The sequence below is a fragment of the Dermacentor variabilis genome, chromosome 10 (genome assembly GCF_050947875.1).
Source record: "Dermacentor variabilis isolate Ectoservices chromosome 10, ASM5094787v1, whole genome shotgun sequence".
Taxonomy (NCBI): domain Eukaryota; kingdom Metazoa; phylum Arthropoda; class Arachnida; order Ixodida; family Ixodidae; genus Dermacentor; species Dermacentor variabilis.
This window is the reverse complement of record NC_134577.1, coordinates 49,868,490-49,889,219: the sequence shown is the minus strand read 5'-3', so window position 1 is coordinate 49,889,219 and position 20,730 is coordinate 49,868,490.

The window sequence follows — 20,730 nt, the reverse complement described above, 5'->3', positions numbered from 1 at the left end:
GAGATAATGCATCGCATAGTCTTCAGGTCATCCTTTTCCCTGTTGGAGGGCTGGAAAACTGCTTTAAAAAAAGACTTCAGGAGTGAGCGTAAACGGGTAATCGCGCACTTTACGCTGTCTTTCGGTGCATGTTAGTTTCACTTCATCACAGAATACACAGTTTAGATGACTTGATCATCAACTTTTAGTTCTTGGCAACTGCAACCTTGTCTTTCCCAGCGCGACGCACAACCTAATCGTCTGCCTTTGTACGCTCACCTGGGCACAGTTTTCCTGTAGGACCACTGGACCTATAGGGCAATCATACACTGGCGTCGCCCCTCCGGCCAACTCGACTATCACGAGCTGTTCGAGCGTTCAGCACAGGGGCGGCACCCATTGAAGCCACGAGGCGACCAGCGACCGGTCCATGAGGCGGACGGCGTTGCCGCAGCTCTCGCAAAGCACCAGTACCACAAGTCCCAGAAAGGTAGCCGCATCGGGAAGGTCGTTGGCCACGTAATGCCGACAGCCCGCGCGGATACAGGTAGACCAGCGTGCAGCCTACGCAGGGGCCGAAGCTCAGCGTCTCCTAACGCTGAGACCCGTCGTGGCGTAGGCCGCATGCACGTACCCTGTCGTTATGGCCGAGGCTGTTGAATGGTCTTACGGGAGCTACGAAGTGAATGTATTTCATAGTTGATAGTTCGCAGGGGAGGTACACTTAAAGTAGTTGTCTAGAGAGCTATCGCATAGTGCCTTTGACAGATTCTGTGGGCTTGTAATGTGGCACGCGGAAACTTGTGCGCTGTAGTCACTACAGTGGCCATCGGTGAACCAGTTTATGAATCAAAGTATGCAGTGCGATAATCCTCATGCGTATAGAGATTCAGGATGTTGCAAGTTGACTGATAAGGGTGACAACTAATTACAGAGAAGGCAGAAACTACAGTAGACCACAATTAGGATAAACTTAGGACTTTAAGGATCTGCCTCTATGTTACCAAAGCTAGTGAAAAGGGTCACGAAGATTCGCAAAACTTAGTCTACTATTTCTGGTGCACCAAGATATTCATTGCACAAAATAAATGAAAAAGCAAAAAAGTCGCAATTTTGCCCTAAATGTGAAGCATCGATTGCGACAGCAAGTTATTACGCAGCTATATGCAATAAGAATAGTAGTTTATAGGATGTGTAAACTTGTAAACATCTGCTTACTAATTAAATTAACAAACATGATGTAACGCCTAAGAAGGTTACGGGAACGTATTCCACTCGTTCATAGGGCAATACACCATTAAACGCTCTGGTGTAAGGAAACGCGGCAGCGGCAGCAGCAGCGAGCGAATTGACCGTCGTGCTGCCTCTCGGTTGAACGCGAATTAAACGGCGAGAACACCACGCAAACTTAGCTGGAGGCACTCGGCGCGCTATGTTCCCTTCGCAGGTCGCTTTCAAGTTGGGGCCCGTACGGCCACACTCGGCCGTGCCATTCGCGGTCGCCGCCGGACCAGCACGCCACCGATCCTTCTCCACCGTGTTGTTTGCGCGTGATGGAGAATGGCGCGCTTTCTCCCAGCCTTTATCCCGATTGCGCGCTAGATGATTGAACCACCATCCTCGGAACACGGACGCACGCTTTCGCTCGCTCGCACCGCATATGGCGCGTGGCCAGAATGTTATCGCCCTTAGACTTCATATGGAACATCACAGTGACGCTGACGAAAAAGGCGAAAATGCGCCTGAAGTGTTCGTAAATTCCTACGGCAGTATTAATCACGAAAGGCATACGAAAAAAGAGGCGTTTACTGACATCGTAACTTGCAAAAAAATTTACACTCTTACTTAAGCAAATGGTTAACACTTGCTTGCTGGCGCTGGGATAAACTGTGCGCTCTTGCAAAAGCTGTTTCATCTACCTTGCTCGGAAATTATTCTGTGCCCTGTTGTTGTTGAAAAGGAAATGCTCCCAACTAATCAGGGCTTTATCAACTGCATTCCGTGTGAACGCCACTGTTTCTTTCTATTCTTGGGCAGTGTCTTCGCCATATTTATTAGTCTGCAAAGGCACCTTGAGGACCTTCTCAATTATTATTTCTGTGGTATCAGCCCCACATATTCGCATACTATTATCAATTCGACATTACATGCTTATCCTGGCAGAAACGTCATTTGCATCTCATGTAGCAGACTTGAGGAGACATAAGCAGCAGGTATCAGTGGTAAGAAGAATAGTTTAGCTTAATAAAGTTAGAAAATCAGCTTAAGTAGATTTTTTAGCCTAGACTATGTGGCAAACCAAGCAAATGGCATCTCTGTTTCTCATAATAAAAATTCACCTGATCACGGTTGGTCTTAACTGGCATTTGCTGTAGTTCAAGTATTTGCTATGGCTTTTAAAATGCTGCAGATAAAGAACTTCATAAATGGTGCCAACAAAGATATATAGAATATCATCAACTCAATTTGCGCAGGTGCATACTTCACTCAGTAAATATTATAGCTGGTGAAACAGTCATCAAAATGGCTCGGCCCCATTGGTAGGGTGCAGTTCAGTAGCACATTGAGTTCCAGTGTTGGTAAGCACCATCCAGGCAAATCAAAGGACTACCAAGGTGTTCAATGGGCAATTTTATTGAAGCGTTTATCTAATTGCAGAGCAATCAATACAACTGAAGAATTCAGCGAGAAACATGTACAACACTGGGAGGGCCACAACTCTCCGAATGCAGTATATACGAGGTGTGGACCTACATAGATGGTGCCTCTGTCAGTAAGGCAAAGACGATTAATGTATTTGTTATCCAGGGAGTTTTATAGCACTCGTAATTAAAATTAAATTGTTTGCAGGCCTTAGCGAACCCGACAGGAACCTGTCTCTCGTGTTGAAGGAAGCAGGTGACGAATTCGTTGCAACTTCAGATCACCGTTCCGAACGCGAAGGTAAGATATGTGCAAAGTATGGCTTCTGGACTGCCAACATAGCAGTTTGATTAGCAACACGGAGCACATGGTAAGCATATGATACTATGTGTAATACTGTACATTATTATATATAAGGTGTAATATCATACTACTTAATTCCATCTTCAAATCATATGGCCAGTCTTTGTAAGTACGAATAATTGTAACGAAGTTGAGCATATTCGTTTATCAATCATAAGAGTTAGTGTGAGTATACGTGCAATTCAAAGTAAGCGGCCAGTTCTAGCCTTTCAGAGAATTGAGTGAACTGGAGTACAAAGAGTAGCTACGGGGCTAAACGCCCCTTAGCTACTCTTAGCTACAGGGCTCATTTTCTTTTTCGGAAAAAATTATTTTGGGCGAATTCGTTTATCATTTAGGCAAGAGTGTGTCAGTATACGTGCATTTGAAGTGAGAGCGATGTATGCATCGAATTCGATATTTTCAGAGGATTCAGTGAAAAGGAATGTGGTGAGGTAATAAATGTCTATGGGCTAGCGTTTTTTCCGTCATAACTAAGTTGAGTAAATTCGTTTTTCAATCATATAAGTTAGTGTCAGCATACGTGAAATTGCAGGAGTAGTGCAGCAAGCGTCCAGTTCGAGCCTTTCAGAGTATTGAGAGAAAAGGAGTACGCTGAGCTTCTAAACACACTATAGGCTGATTTTTCTTTCTGTGAAAAGTTATTTGCGCAAATTCGTTTATCCATTAGGCAAGTTAGTGTGAGTATACGTATAATTGTAGAGAGAGTGATGTGTCCATCGAAGTTGAGCTTTTGAGAGAATTCAGTCAATAAGAATACGGTGAGGTACAAAATGTCTATCGGCTGGCAACTTTTGCGTTATAGCTAAGTTGAGTAAATTCGTTTTTCAAACATATACGTTAGTGGCAGTATTCGTGCATGTGAGGATAGTGAAGTAAGCGTCCAGTTTGAGCCTTTTAGAAAATCTATTGAACAGGAGTACGCGGATTTTCTATGGGGCTACAGGGTGATGTTTTTTTTTACGAAAAGTAATTTGCTCAAATTATTTTATCAATTATGCAACTTAGTGTCAGTATAAGTACATTTGCAGGGATAGCAATGTCTATAGGCTGAATATATGCGTCTAGTTTGAGCTTTTGAGAGAATTCAGTAAATTGGAATGAGGTGAGATACTGTCTTTAGGCTGGCGTTTTTCCCCAAAAACTAAGTTGAGCAAATTCGTTTTTCAAACATATAAGTTATTGGTGGTATTCGTGCATTTGCAGCCATAGTGAAGTAACCTTCCAGCCTTTCAAGAAATCTAGTGAACAGGAGTACGCGGAGCTTCTATGGGGGCTTTAGTGTCATTTTTTTTTACTGGAAAAGCTGGTTTGCACAAATTCTTTTATCAGTTATGCAAGTTAGGGTCAGTATACGTACATTTGCAGGGAGAGTGATGCATGCACCTAATTTGAGATTTTGAGAGAATTCAGTCAGTAGGAATGTACTGAGGTACTAACTCTCTATGGGCTAGCGTTTTTCCCGTGCAACTAAGTCGAGCAGTTTCGTTTTTCAGACATTGAAGTTAGTGGCAGTATTCGTGCAATTGCAGGAAGAATGAAGTAAGCGTCCAGTAAGAGCCTTTCAGAGAATGGAGTGAACAGGAGTACGCCGAGCTTCTAAGGGGCGTATAGGCTGATTTTTTTTCTGGGAAAAGTATTTTGGCCAAATTCGGTTATGAAACAGGCAGGTAAGTGTCAGTATACGTATATTTGCACGGAGAGTGATGTATGCGTAGAATTTGAGCTTTTGAGAGAAGTCAGTAAATAGGAATGGTGGTGAGGTACCAACTGTCTTTGGGCTTGCGTTTTTCCCATATAACTAGGTTGAGCAAGTTAGTTTTACAAACATAAGTTAGTGGCAGTATTCGAGCATTTGTAGGAATGGTGAAGTAAGCGTCTAGTTAAAGCCTTTCAGGGAATCGATTGAACAGGAGTAAGCTGAGCTTCTAAGGGGGCTATAGGTAGATTTTTTTTCAGCGAACAGTAATTTGCGTTAATTCTTTTGTCAATTATGCAAGTTAGTGTCAGTATACGCAAATTTGCAGGGAGGGTGATGCATGCTTCGAATTTCAGCTTTTCAGAGAATTCAGTTAATATGAAGGCGGTGAGATGCAAAATGTCTATGGGTTGGTAACTTTCGCGTTATAGCTAAGTTGAGTAAATTCGTTTTTCAAACATATACGTTAATGGCAGTATTCGTGCATTTGCAGAAATAGGGAAGTAAACATCCAGTTTGAATTTTCAGAGAATTCCGTCAAGATGATTACGGTGAGCTTCCAAGGGGGCTAAATGCTTATTTGTTTTCTGCGAAAAGTTTCTTGCCCAAATTTGTTCATCAGTTTAGGCAAGTTGGCATACGTACATTGGCACGCACAGTCATGTATGCGTCGAATTTGAGCTTCGAATGTAATTCAGTTAAAAGGAATGCGGTGAGGTACTAACTGTCCATAGGCTGGCGTTCTTTCCGCTATAAGTTAAGCAAATGCGTTTTTATTATATAAGTTTGTTGCAGTATTCGTGCCTTTACAGGAATTGTGAAGTAAGTATCCTGTTTGAACCTTTCAGAGACTTGAGTCAACAGGAGTACGCAGAGCTTCTAAGGGGGGCTATAGGCTGATTCTTAATCTGCGAAGGTAATTTGCCCAAATTCTTTTATCAGTTATGAAAGTTAGTATCAGTATAGGTACATCTGTAAGCAGAGTGTTGTATGCGTCGAATTTGAGCTTTTCAGATACTTCAGTCAAAGGAATGTGGTGAGGTACTAACTTCCCATAGCCTGGCGTTATTTCGCTATAGGTTGAGCAAATTTGTGTTTAAACATATAAGTTAGTGACAGTATTCGTGCATTTGCAGGAACAGTGATGTAAGCGTCCAGTTTGAGCTTTTCTGAAAACTGAGTGAACAGGAGTATGCGGAGCTTCTAAGGGTGCTAGAGGCTGACTGTTTTTCGACGAAAAGTATTTTCTTCAAATTCGTTCATCAATTAGGCAAGTTAGTATCACTATGCGTACATTTGCGGACAGAGTGATGCATGCGTCGAATTTGGCTTTTCAGATAATGCAATCAATAGCATTGCGCTGAAGTACTAGCATCTGTAGGCTGGTGTCTTTCCCCTACAACTAAGTTAAGCAATTTGGTTTTTGAAACATATAGGTTAGTGGCAGTTTTCTTGCACTTGCAGTAATAGTGAAGTAAGTATCCAGTTCAACCCTTTCAGAGAATTGAGTCAACAGGATTACGCCGAGCTTCTAGGTGGGTTAAATGCTTATTTCTTTTCTGCGAAAGGTTTTCTGCCCAAATTTGTTTATCAATTAGGCAAGTTGGCATACGTGCATTTGCAGGCAGAGTCATGTATGCGTAGAATTTGAGCATTGCAGGTAACTGAGTCAAAAGGAATGCGGTGAAGTATTAACTGTCAATAGGCTGGCGTTTTTCGCGATTTAAATGGAGCCAATTCGTTTTTAACATATAACTGTCTCAGTATTCGTGCATTTGCAGGAATAGTGAAGAAAGCATCCAGTTTGAGCCTTTCACAGTATTCAGTCAACAGGAGTACGCTGAGCTCCTAAGGGGGGCTATCGGTTGATTATTGTTATTCGAAAAGTAATTTGTCCAAATTCGTTTATCAATTACCAAAATTAGTATCAGTGTGCTTAGATTTGCAGGCAGTGCTGTATGCGTCGAATTTGAGCTTTTCAGATAATTCAGTCAAAACGAATGTGGTGAGGTACTAACTTTCTATAAGCTGTCGTTTCTTCTGCTATAAGTTGAGCAAATTTTTTTTCAAACAATTAGGTTCGTGGCAGTATAAGTGACACTGCAGGAGTAGTAAAATTAGCATCCAGTTGGAGCCTTTCACAGCATTGAGTGATTGAGTAATCTGCCCAAATTCGTTTATCACTTCGGTGAGTTAGCATCAGTATGCCTACATATGTAGGCACAGTGATGTATGTGTTGCATTTGAGCTTTGCAGATAATTCAGTTATAAGGAATGCAGTGAGGAACTAACTTTCTATAGGCTGGCGTTTCTTCGCTATATGTTGAGCAAATTTGTATTTTAAAAATATAAATTAGTGGCAGTATAAGTGCAATTGCAGGAGTAGTGAAATAAACGTCAAGATTGGGCCTTTCAGAGAATTGAGTAAACAGGAGTAACCTGAGCTTCTGAGGGGGCTATAGGCTGACTTTCTTACTGCAAAACGTTGCGCAAATTTGTTTATCAATCAGGCAAGTCAGGATAGGTATACGCGCATTTGCAGGCAGAGTGATGTATGCGTCGAATTTGAGCTTTGCAGATAATTCAGTCAAAAGTAATGCGGCGAATCATTAATCTTCAATAGGCTGTCGTTTTCCCGCTATAAGTTTAGCAAATTCGTTTTTCATACATATAAGTTAGTGGCAGTACAAGTGCAATTGCAGCATTAGTGAAGTAAGCGGCCAAATTGAGCCTTTCTGAGAATTAAATGAAGCGAGTAGGCTAAGCTTCTAAAGGGGCTAAGGCAAATTTTTTTTCTGCGAAAGGTAATTTGCTGAAATGTCTTGATCACTTAAGCGAGTCAGCATGAGTATGCTATATTTACGGGCAGTGATGTGTGCGTCGATTTTGTGATTTGCAGATAATTCAATCAAAAGCAATGCTTTGAGGTACTAAGTTTAAAAAGCTGTCGCTTTTTCCTCTCTAAATTGAGCCAAGTTTTTTTTTTCAAACATACAAGTTAGTGGTAGTATAAGTGAAATTGCCGGAGCAGTGAAATAAACGTCAGTTTGAGCCTTTCATAAAATTAAATGAAGCGAGTGGGATAAGATTCAAAGGGGGTAATGGCTGACTTTCTTTCTACCAAAAGTAATTTGCCCAAATTCCTTTATCACTTAGGCGAGTTAGCATCAGTATACGTACGCTTGCAGGCAGAGTGATGTATGCGTCGATGTTGAGATTTTTTGATAATTCAGTTAATGGCAGTGTGATGAGTTACTGTCTATAGGCTGGCGTCTTTCTCCGCTATAAGTAAGTAGAGCGAATTCGTTTATGAATTATATAATTTAGTGGCATTATTTGTGCATTCTCAGGAATAGTGAAGCAAGCGTCCAGTTACAGCCTTTCAGGGAAATGAGTGAACAGGAGTACTCTGAGCTTCTAAGGAGGCTATAGGCTGATTTTCTTTTTGTGCGGAAAGTCATCTGCACAAAGTCGTTTAACAATTTGGCAATTTAGTATCAGCATACGTACACTTGCAGGGAGAGCGATGTATGCATCGAAGTTGAGCTTAGCAGAAAAATAGGTCAAAAGGAATGCGGTGAGGTACTAACTGTCTATAGGCTGGCGCTTTGCCGCTATAACTAAGTTGAGCAAATTTTTTTTATAATTCATATAAGTTAGTGGCAGTATTCGTGCATTTGCCGGAATAGGGGAGCAAGCGTCTTGTTGGAGCCTTTAAGAGTATTGAGTGAAAAGAGATGCACTGAGCTTCCAAGGTGGCTATAATCCGATTTTCTTTTTCTGCTAGAAGGTTATTGCGCAAATTAGTTTATCAATAAGGCAATTTAGTTTCAATATACCTGCATTTGCAGGGAAAGTGATCTATTCGTCGAATTTGAGCCTTTCAGAGAATTCATTCAAAAGGAATGCCGTGAGGTACTAACTGTCTATAGGATGGTGTTTTTTCCGCTATAGCTAAGTTATGCAAATCAGTTTTTAAAACATATAAGTGTGTTTTGGTATACGTGAAATTGCAGGGGTAGTGAAGTAAGCGTCCAGTTTGAGCCTTTGAGGGAATTGAGTGAACTGGAGCACGCTGAGCTTCTAAGGGCGCTATAGGCTTATTTTCTTTTTCTGCGAAAAGAACTTTGCGGAAATTTGTTTATAAATTAGGCAAGTTAGTGTCAGTATATGTACATTTGCAGGAGGAGTGATGTAGGCGTCTACTTTAGCTTTTCAATTTATTCAGTGAAAAGAAATGCGGTGAGGTACTAACTTTCTATAGGCTAGCGCTTTTCGCGCTATAACTAGTTTGAGCCAATTCGTTTATAAATCATATAAGTTGGTGGAAGTATTCGTGTATTTGTAGTAATAGTGAAGTAAGCATCGAGTTAGAGCCTTTCAGAAAATTGAGTGAACAGGATTACGCTGAGCATGTAAGGGGGCTATAGGCTGATTTTCTTTTTCTACGAAAAGAACGTTGCGCAAGTTCGTTTATCGATTAGGCGAGTTAGTGCCAGTATACGTACATTTGCAGGAAGGTTGATGTAGGCGTCGAATTTAGCTTTTCAGATAATTCAGTCAAATGAAATGGTGAGATACTAGCTTTCTCTAGGCGGGCGTTTCTTGCGCTACAACTAAATTGAGTAAATTTTTCTATCAACTTATAAGTTTGTTTCAGTATACGTGCAATTGCAGGGGTAGTGAAGTATGCGTCCAGTTTGAGGCTTTCAGGGAACTGAGGGAACAGGAGTACGCTGTGAAATTGAGCAATGAAAAAAAAGCTCTATCTAATGGAATAAATTAAAGGAGTCTTAATCATCGCTGTCTGCGTAATTATCTGCTCTCCCAGAAATTTCCCGTAACCTTTCTCCTGCGCGAGTTTATTTTATCTTATGCCCGCCAACTTGCTAATTTTATCACATCATCTAATTTCCTGCCATCCTCGACTGAACTTCCGTTCCCTTGGCACCCATACAATAACTCTAGTAAGCCACCGGCTATCTCTCATACATATTACATTGTCCGACCAGCTCTGTCTTTTCTTCGTAAGTCGACTAAAATATTGGCTACTCCTGTTTTCTCATTTAAAGCTCTATCTTTCTTTTTGTGAACGTTATACACAAGTGTTCCCAAGATTTGTTATTAATCTCGAAGTATCGGTTCCTCATATTAGTACCCATAGAATGCAGTCATTGTGCCCATTTGAAGGATAGGTGTAAGCTGCCGATCTTGGTTTGGTAAAGCGTAATAAATTCGATCCAATCAATCTTATTTTCCTGTAAATTTCCTTCCCTTGAGCAGGAACACATTTGATTAATTTGCCTTGATAAATGTTGTTCTAGGGGCTGACTGCTGATTGTGAATTGCGTTCTGTGGCTAGCCAGTTCAACATTAGCTTATTCTTTTATATGTAAGCCTTCAACCTTACTCTTTTATTCCATTAGCTCAGTCATGACATAGCAGCCATGCCTTACTTTTAACACATATTCCCATAGGAAAAATGATTATATACACGTGAGAATGCCGGAACGAAAAAGCTGGAATAGGGTAACCAAGAATTGATCCTTCTTACAGAGCTCATCACATGCACCACTGTCTTTAGGTGGCGTGGGTGGAAGGTGAAATCTATGATATTGCACAATCAGTCAACAGACATGACGTAGGGAAACCTGCACGCTGTGTTAAGGAAAGGTCGAATGAGCATAGGCCGAAAGTCAGAAGAATATGTTGGTGGTGTCCAACTTGAAGGCATACAAATATCGCTGAAAGTTCAAGGAATCCCAATTCTTGCACATTCCTAAGAATCAACCACGGCGATAGAGGTAATCGAAGCAAAAAGCATATGTTGGGTGGACTTGTTGTGCGTCGGCATCGTATGACATCGGTTCTTGTCTCACGCGAGGAATCGCACCATTAGGGTGGATGCCCTGGGCGATTCAGCACAACCTATACTATTGCGCTTCATTGCGCCGTTATTGCTTTTTCGCATTGACGAGACAGTATATATGCTCGCCTTTTACAGAATCACTCATTTGTTGGTAGTTGGCAGTTTGTTCGTATGCTGTATTTTCGTTTGCCTGTTTTTCTTTTCATGACCATCATTTACTGTCAACAAGCCTATTGTATTGTCAGAAAACAGCACGGCCCCTGTCATCGCCTTTGAGATTTCATTGCTGTATATAGACTACATGGCTTAATAACTATCATCGGGGAAAGGACGGCCAGTGGTTCGGGAGAAACATCCGGGCCGTCACTTTCGGAGACAATCAAACCGGTCCTATGCGCGTGCTCGACCGAAAGCATTCCTGACTCTGACAAGCTCGCTATTTGATGACGTACAAAATAGGAGGTCAATACTTCGCTTTCCCATCGTTCAGACTGCTTCTCTTGTGAACTGGCGAACAAAACAGTGCGCACAGCCAGGCGGCGCAGAACAGGACCAGCCGGCATATCTCCTTTCTTCTCAAATATCTCTTACTTATTTTTCAGGAATTGGCCAACCTGACCACATCAGTCTGTCTGGTAGCCCCTCATAGTGTTGGTCGCAGAAGGTGACGTTAAAAAAGTCATAAATAGGAAGCCAACCCCCCACAAAAAAGTGATTCCACACTCACCTCTCCCCACTTGTGCGTGATAAGACCATGCGCATCCTTTTCTGGTTATCTAGTACGCTCTACCTCGCACACATAGCGTATGGCATCCTTGGTGTAATCCTATTGTACTTTGATTTAGCACGAGACATCCCAACGATGGTGACGCTTAGGACAACGGTAAAAATTTACCTACGGTGTCCATATACTTTGTGTCGCAATAATGAAGCAGTCATGACATACGTTTCAACTTCCAGTTCCATAATACAAAAAAAATTTAAAAGCGAAGAGACATATACATTACTCTCGGCACAAAAAGAAAAAAAAACGCCAGTTACCTCCAATAATAGATCCTTGCGGGAAAGCACATTACACGCACGGCAGTCATTACGTGGCATGGGTGGAATGTGAGATTGGTTACATCTGACGATAAGTTGGCAGACATTGCACAGGCGCAAACTTGACGTTTCGTTAAACAAATGTCGAATGAGCGTGAGCCAAATGCAACAGAATTCGCTCTTAAAGCCCCATTGCCAAGAATATAGTTCTCAGTTCAGAGGAACTCATCTGGCATAGTCACAATACCTTAATCAATTACGGCGAAAAAAATAAATGTAACATACATATGCCGGTTCGCTTTGTCGTGCGTCAGCATTTATTCGCTTTTTTTGGGCTTTGTGCAGGCTCCCTTGTTTCTACTGTCATCAAAGAAATTACGGTATCATAGACTGGATGACCGAGGTCATTCCGGAAAACGCTATTTTTGGCCATTTTGTTCCTCCATTTTCCGCTTTCGCTTTGGTGAGACATATAATTCATCTTCGCATTCTGTAGAACTACTCAATGTTGAGGCGAACATTTTTTTGCATACCATACTGTGGATTCGGCTGGGTTGGTCCGTCCACCGGTCGGTCGCTGTTTCGGGTCTCGCCAAGTTGATTCGCATTCACTTAAAGCGCGTCTGGCGGTGGAACTGCAGAATTTGTTTATTGCTGTGGGTTGGCGGTCTATTGGTGTGCTTCGCTTGCGCTGGCCTGTTCTTTCCTATTAGTATATACACAATTATTACTTAAAGACGACAAATAGTAAGAACGTCTAATTAATGACCATCATATTAAGCTCTCACCAGAGAATGGAAATGCACTTGCCCTTGCGTGTCAGCTTGCCTAAATTAAGGTACTCGTAGGTGAATAAATAACTTTAAACCACGGAAATAAATTTGGAAGCTTCCAAATAAACGCAAGCAGTTGAAAGAGCAAGCTGAATAATAAAAGAACAGTCGACCAATGTCGGGATCATTGCCCTGTAGTTTCTGCAGCGGGAGTATATGGCTCCTTATGGGACCAATCACGAGGCAGACGCCAAAAAATGAGGCAATGCGTTTCTCGCTTGCGTAAGAATTACCTGAGGGCATCACGTGTTAGCCCTATTTTTGTGTCCAGGACTGGGCTTTTGACTATGGTTCATACACTGGCTGAAGCCCTCGTGAGGACAGTGTAGAGATGTTCTGGTCATCCAGAGGGTTAGGCTGCATTAACAAATTCACCATTTTACCTGGTGTGATTGGCTCGTAAGGTGGTGAAGCCCTCTCTGATATTCTGAGAAAGAAAAAAAGAACATGGTGAAATCTGAGAACATAATGAAGTTTGATGCGTCCAGACTAGCAACCCAGTCTCTCGTGTTATCACATTTTTTCGCCGTGCTTCTCACATACGTACGCAATGCTTTGCTTTCTTTTCTACGGCTCATTGCTGCTGTGAACGGATGGCACGTGATAGACCCTGTCCTGTCGTGCAAGGAAGACGCCGGTGTTTCGTGCATCTTCACTAAGTCCAGCTTGGGAGGCAGTGACGTAGCCAACTGTACGAGCCAGTCCATTAAGGTGAGCTCATCGATAACGAGACTTTTTGTGTTGTAATCTTTCTAATGCCCTTCACTTTGCAAGCCTATTAAGTGCATGTAAAATGTCACAATCTCTAAACCTGAGCACTCCACTTCTTAGCAATCAAGCTTGAACAAGATGCTATACCGAACTTACATAATTTCCAAGTAAAAATTTCTAAGTAGCACAGTGACAATTATCCTACCCGACTAATGTTACGACCACAGAAGCTTCAAACTGGCAGCACTAAAACTTATCTTGATGAGCAGCGCATCATGAACAAATCGGGAGAGTAGCGATATGCCGTGTTGCAATTGAAATTTGATCGGAAAATTTGATGAAATCTTCTGCGTTGTCCACAGTATGTGTTTGACGTGGCTTTAAACTTGGCGCTCGTTTTCGATAAAGTTTTACATGTCAGATAACGATCTTCATCTCTTCATGTTTCATGTGCGCTGATACAAATTGTACAGCTGTCACTCTAGAATCCCAGCAATGAAGTTTATCCTGTACGCGTGCGCCGGTTTCCGGTCAGAAAACCTTTGGCGAAATTTTTTCCCGAGCAACATAGTACGGCGTCCCTCATGTTACCTGAGTTGCTTCGGAATGTTTTCAAGCAGGGTGCGATGTTCAAGGCTTTTTCCTGATCGATGGTGGTTCAAGCCCAGACGTTGTAAAGCTTCGTCGAGTTCATGCCATTGGCCTTTATAATAATTCAAGCAACACATTTTGTACCAAGGGTATGTTTCAGTAAAGTTAACATAGCATGAAAAAAAGGTAGTGATACCATAAAATTACAAACAAAATTATACGTATAGCACGCATATTTTGGAGAGTCATCCTATTCTGAATGTCACTTTTTCGTACAGCAGCTGAATACCGTAAAACTTCCTTTTCACATGGCGGGCTTTGATGCCTGTGATGTCGAAAAGAGAGTGCATAGTCATTACTACACACATCGTTGCGAGGAGAATTATCATCAGAAGTTGCGGCAAACTGAGACATGCCTGCTAAGCATGTAGCACCGACGGACAGGCGCTGCAAGTTCTTAAAGAACAACGTACGTGGTGCATGCCGCAAATTCTCACTAAAGAAGAAGGAAAAAATGCTCTTGAGTTGGAAGAAACACGGCGCACATCGTCGAAACCGATTGACTTCGCAGAGCAAGTCATGATGGCTTCTTGAGGAAGGTGGTAGGTCTGAAATATTGAGCACTGCAAAGATATAGTCCATGGTTTCACTGTAAAGCTCGATTGCTGCAACTCAGCATGCACTATTGCGTGGAAGATTGCAAAGTGGAACATAATGACGCTTCAAAAGCACTTCATGCAAAGTTATAAAAATTCAGTGAGAACTGTTGGGACAAGCCACACAGCTGACGCAAAGCAGCGTAGTCTCTTGGAGTCGGTGGTTAGCCAATGATGAAATAACTGGTGCGGAGGATGCTGGTGGCAAAGACAGCTGTGATAAAATTTGTGGCACAGAGAACAGCCTACTGCCACCTAGGATGGTCACCGTTCTTAACTACACATTGTATCCACTACAGATGTGCCGTTCTGGCTGCAGATCCCATTCACGAAGCGAGCTCTCGTTTTGTCTCTTGTTCATGTCAACGGCAATGAGCATACATGACTCGTGAAACTAACATGAATGATGCAAGCACCTTGTCAAGATCAATATTAAGAAAAAAAATTAGATTGGATGCGACACAGTCCAGAGAAAAGCCTTTCCAATCGCGACACCAGGCACAACGTACAAAAGTCGCAGGCACGTGAACCAATTCCTAATAGTTCTTGCGTCAACTGCTCTACTTCCCAGTTTCTTGCCAGCATCTGGAGAGGTACCAGGGCCCCTCACCTTTAGTGCGATGTAGATAATTTCCGCGACGACGAACAGAGCTTGAACAGCAAAATGATAAGGATTGGCTACGCAGTGGATGCTTCGCGGTGAAATCTGGACAGGACTAGGGTGTGATTTTCTGTCACAATGCCGCATATCTCTTTCACTTGCAAGAATATAACAAGGTGCGATCTGCGAGAGAAAAATTTTTATATTGCTGACCGCGAAGTGTTGCAAGGGCACAGAAAGAGCAGCGTTTAAAAACTGTACGCAATGGAGGAGCCACACGCAGACTGCGCTGACACGTGTACACTTAACATCTCTTTCGTCAGCAGTGCAAGATGTAAGCAAGAGCAACTTAGTTGCACCTGCTCTTTCCGTATGAAGTGGTGTGAAAATTTGAATTTCGAGCATGCCAAATAATACTTTCTAGTGTCTGTTACATATGTGGACTTGATGGGGAAGCAGAGACAAAATATCAATAATTAAGTCTTTCAGGTTTGTCGAAAGCCGTAACAGAAGTGACTACAAAGCGACATGCCTGCTAAGCATTGTTTCTGCTTTAATGAACAGGGGTATACAAAGTTGCGGCTGTACACTAGATGGAGATAAAGAGCTTATTGGTTCTCTGTTATGATTGGCATCACTACTGCAGCAGTTTGGTAGGGTTGAACTGACAATCGGTGCAACATGCTTTGTATTCTATATCGGTCTGCATCTACATTACATTATTACATATTACATATTACATCTGCCACGTAAGAAAGTTCCCTTCCTTTATAGAAAGCTTTAACTCGGAGCCAATTCTGATTTCCCAACTCCACTGTATCTAAACTGCAGAAATGCTTTTCCAAGACAACCGCTCAACCATTTTAAAAGAAAGTTGCGGAATTTGAGAGCGAAGGTTAAATACTAGCAACTCTTGGCAGGAGAATGTTGGCTTGGAAACTTAGATTTAGAATGAAATTATGATAATCAGTAATACACAAAAAAGAATAGCTGAAGGCTTACAAATTAGTATTTCTTCACCAAGAACAGACATAACCGTTCAGTAAACTGCATCTGTTCAGCATCTTCGGTTGAGGAATCTGATCAATTAATTCACTGCTTATGGGAAATTGTTACAGTTTGCAAGGGTTTACAAACGTCATCACAAATAATGCTATATTTAAGAAGTATTTGTAATATGTAAATTTAATACACTCTAGATCTGTTATTAGGTACAGCATACGGAATTGTGATATCGCTTTTGATTTCATAAATATAGGTTTGTAAAGTTGATATATAATTTAGTTTAGTAAGCTTCTGCAATTATTTAAGATGTCTAAAATGCATAAAAATAATTTACAGGCCCTCATCAACTATATGTACACTAATTGTTCAGTATGGGCGCTAAGGAGGCGTTTCCTTTAAGGATGGTGTAAATCGAACATCAGCTAGTATAAATGAATGAAGAGAGATAATGCAGTGCATAGCCTTCAGGTCATCATTTTTCTTCTGGAGGGCTGGAAAACTGCTTTAAAAAAGACTTCAGGAGTCAGTATAAACGGGTAATCGCGCACTTTACGCCGTCTTTTGGTGCATGTCAGTTTCACTTCATCGCACAATACACAGTTTAGATGACTGGATCATCAACCTTTATTTCTTGGCAACTGCAACGTTGTCTTTCCCAGCGCAACGCACAACCTAATCGTCTGCCTTTGTACGCTCACCTGGGCGCAGTTCTCCTTTAGGACCACTGGACCCTGGGACTGTTATACATAGGCGTCGCCCAACCGGCCAACTCGACTATCACGAGCTGCTCGAGCGTTCAGCACACAGCCGACACCCACTGTAGCCACGAGGCGACCAACGACCTCTCCTTGAGGTGGGCGCGTGGCCGCCGCTCAGGCAGAACACCAGCACCACAAGTCCCAGAAAAGTGGCCGCATCGGTAAGGTCCATGGCCACGTAATACCGGCTGCCCGTGCGGATACAGGTGGACCAGCGTGCAGCCTATGCAGGGGCCTAAGCTGGCCGTCTCCTCACGCTGACTATGACCCGTCGTGCAGTAGGCCCAAAGTACGTACCCTGCCGTCATGGCCAAGGCTGTCGAATGGCCGTACGGGAGCTACGAAGTGAATGTATTTCATAGTTGATAGTGGGCAGGGGAAGTAGACTAGTTAGTCGTCGAGTAAGTTACCGCATAGTGACTGTTTAAATGACTGATTGAGTGAAGTTGCAATGCGGATTCAATCAATTCAGTAAATAGCAATGCGGTGATGTAATAACTGTCTGTAGGCTGGCGTTTTCCCGATATAGCTAAGATGAGCACATTTGTTTATCTATCGTATAAGTTAGTGCAAATATTCGTGCATGTAAAGGAACAGTGGAGTAAGCTTCCAGTTAGAGCCTTTCAGCGTATTGAGGGAACAGGAGTACGCTGATCTCCTAAGGGTGCTGTAGGCTTGCTTGTTTTTTTTTTTCTGCGAAAACTAATTTGCACAAATTCGTTTATCAATCATATAAGTTAGTGTCAGTATCTGTGCAATTGCAGGAATAGTGAAAGCAGCGTCCAGTTTGAGCCTTTAGTAGAAATAAGTGAAAAGGAGTACGCTGAGCTTCAAAGGGGCCTATAGGCTGTTTTTTTTTTCTACGAAAAGTAATTCGCGCAAATCCGTTTATCACATAGGAGAGTTAGTATCAGTATACATAAATTTGCAGGCAGAGTGATGTATGCGTCGAATTAGAGCCTTGCAGCTAATTCAGTCAAAAGGAATGCGATGAGCTACTAACTTTGTATAAGCTGTCATTTTTTCCGCTATAAGTTAAGCAAATTTCTTTTTCAAACAATTAGGTTACTGGCCATATGAGTGACACTGCAGGAGTAGTAAAATAAGCGTCCAGTTCGAGACATTCAGAGAATTGAGTGAACAGGAGTAGGTGGAGCTTCAGAGGGAACTATAGGCTGATTTTTTTTTTTTTCTCCGAAAGGTGATTTGCCCAAACTTGTTTATCAATTAGGCAAGTTAGTATCTGCATACATGCATTTGCGCGCAGAGTGGTGTATGGGTCAAATTTGAGCTTTGCAGATAATTCAGTCAAAAGGAATACGCTGAGCTACAAACGTTCTATAGGCTGTTGTTTTTTCCGCTGTAAGATGAGCAAGTTTGTTTTTCAAATAATTAATTTAGTGGCAGCATAAATGAAATTGCAGGAGTAGTGAAGTAAGCGTCCAGTTCCAGACATTCAGAGAATTTAGTGAACACCAGTAGGCTGAGCTTCTAAGGGGCCTATAGGCTGAATTTTATTTTTTCTGCGAAAGCTAATTTGCCCGAATAGCTTTATCACTTCTGCGAATTGGCATCAGTTTGCGTAAATTTGCAGAAAATTGATGTATCTGTCGCATTTGAGCTTTGCAGATTATTTAGTTAAAAGAAATGCGGTGAGGTACTAACTTTCTGTAAGCTGTTGTTTTTCCGCTATGAGTTAAGCAGATCTGTTTTTCAAACAATTAAGTTAGTGGCAGCATAAATGAAATTGCAGGAGTATTGAAATAAGCGTCCAGTTCGAGACATTCAGAGAATTGAATGAACACCAGTAGGTTGAACTTCTAAGGGGGCTGTAGGCTGACTTTTTTCTCGGAAATGTAAATTGCCCCAGTTTGTTCATCAATTATTCAAGTTAGTATCAGTATTCGTGCATTTGCAGGCAGAGTGATTCATGCGTCGAATTTCGGCTTTGCAGAAAATTCAGCCAAAAGGAATGCGGTTAGGTACCAATTTCTATAGGCTGTCGCTTTTCCAGCTATAATGGAGGTAAATTTGTTTTTCAAACAAGTTAGTGGCATTATAAGTGAAATTGCAGCAGTAGTGAAATAGGCGGCCAGATTGAACCTCTCATAGGATTGAGCGAAGCGAGTAGGCTAAGCTTCTAAGTCGGCTAAAGACTGATTTCTTTCGGCAAAATGTAATTTGCCCGATTTCCTTTATCCCTGAGGTGGCTTAACACCTGTATGCGTACATTTGCAGGTAGTGATGTATGCCTCGAATTTGGGCCTTAAAGATCTTTTAGACAAAAGGAATGCGGTGAGGTACTAACTTCTATAGGCTGTCGCTTTTTCAGCTATAAGTTGAGCAAACTCGTTTTACAAACATAGAAGTTAGTGGCACTGTAAGTGCAATTGCAGGAATAGTGACGGAAGCGTCCAGTTTTAGCCTTTAAGAAAATTGAATGAACAGGAGTGCAGTCAGCTTCTAAGATGGTTCTTGGGTGATTTCTTTCTGCTAAAATTAATTTGCCCAAATTTGTTTATCACTTAGGCAAGTTAGCGTCAGCATAGGTGCATTTGCAGGCAGAGTGATGTATGCATCGAATTTGAGCATTGCAGATCCTTAAGCCAAAAGGAATGCGATGAGGTACTAACTTTCTATAAGCTGTTGTTTTTTCCGCTGTAAGTTGAGCAAATCTGTTTCTCAAACAATTAAGTTGGTGGCAGCATAAATGAAATTGCAGGAGTAGTGAAATAGGCGTACAGTTTGAGGCTTTCAGAGAATTGAGTTAACTCGAGTAGGCTGAGCTTTAAAGGAGGCTATGTGCTCATTTTTTTTCTGCGAAAGTAATTTGCCCCAGTTCGGTCATCAATTGTTCAAGTTAGTATCAGTATACGTACATTTGCAGGCAGAGTGAATTCGGCGTCGAATTTGAGCCTTGCAGATAATTCAGTCGAAAGGAATGCCGTTAGGTACTAACCTTAATTAAGCCTTCATTTCTTGCGCAATAAGTTCAGCAAGTTCGTTTTTCAAACACATAGGTTAGTGCCAGTATCAATGCAACTGCAGTAGTAGTGAGGTAAGCGTCAAGTTTGTGCCTTTCAGAGAATTGAGACAAGAGTAAGCTGAGAAAGAAGGGGCTATACGCTGATTTTTTTTTCTCCCTAAGGTAATTCGCCCAAATTCCTTAATTGGGCAAGTTAGTATCAGTATACTTACATTTGGAGGCAGATTTATGTATGCGTCTAATTTCCCCTTTTACAATTATTTATCCAAAGGGATTGGGGTGAGGTACGAGCTTTCTATAATCTGCCCTTTCTCCGCTATAGGTTAAGTAATGTCGTATTTCAAACATATTAGTTAGTGGCAGTATTCGTGCATTTGTAGAAATAGTGAATTAGGTAGATGTTAGAGGCTTTCATAGAATCAGATGAACAGGAATACGCTGAGCTTCTAAGGGGGCTATATGCTGACTTTGTTTCCTGAGAAAAGGGATTTGGGCAAATTCGGCTATCAATTAGGCAAGTTACCGTCCGTATACGCACATATGCAATGAGAGTGATGTATACATGGAATTTGAGCTTTCAATATAGTTAGGTCGAAAGGAATGCGGTGGAATACTAACATTCTATAGGCTGGCTTTTCTCCCGCTATTTGTTGTGTAAATTCGTTTTTCGAACATATAAGTTGCTCGCAGTATTCGTGAATTCGCAGGAATTGTGTAGTGAGCGTCCAGTTTGTGCCTTCAAAAATTGAGTGAAATGGAGTACGAAGAGAATCTGAGGAGGTTATACGCTGATTTTCTTCGAACGGTAATTTGCCCCAATTTATTTATCAGTTAGGCTAGTATGAGTAAACGTAGTTTTGCAGACACTAATGTATGCGTCGAATATGAACTTTCCAGATAATTCAGTCAAAAGGAACGTGGTGACGTACTAACATTTTATCGGCTGTCGTTTCTTCCGCTATAAGTTGGGCAAATTCGTTTTTCCGACATATAAG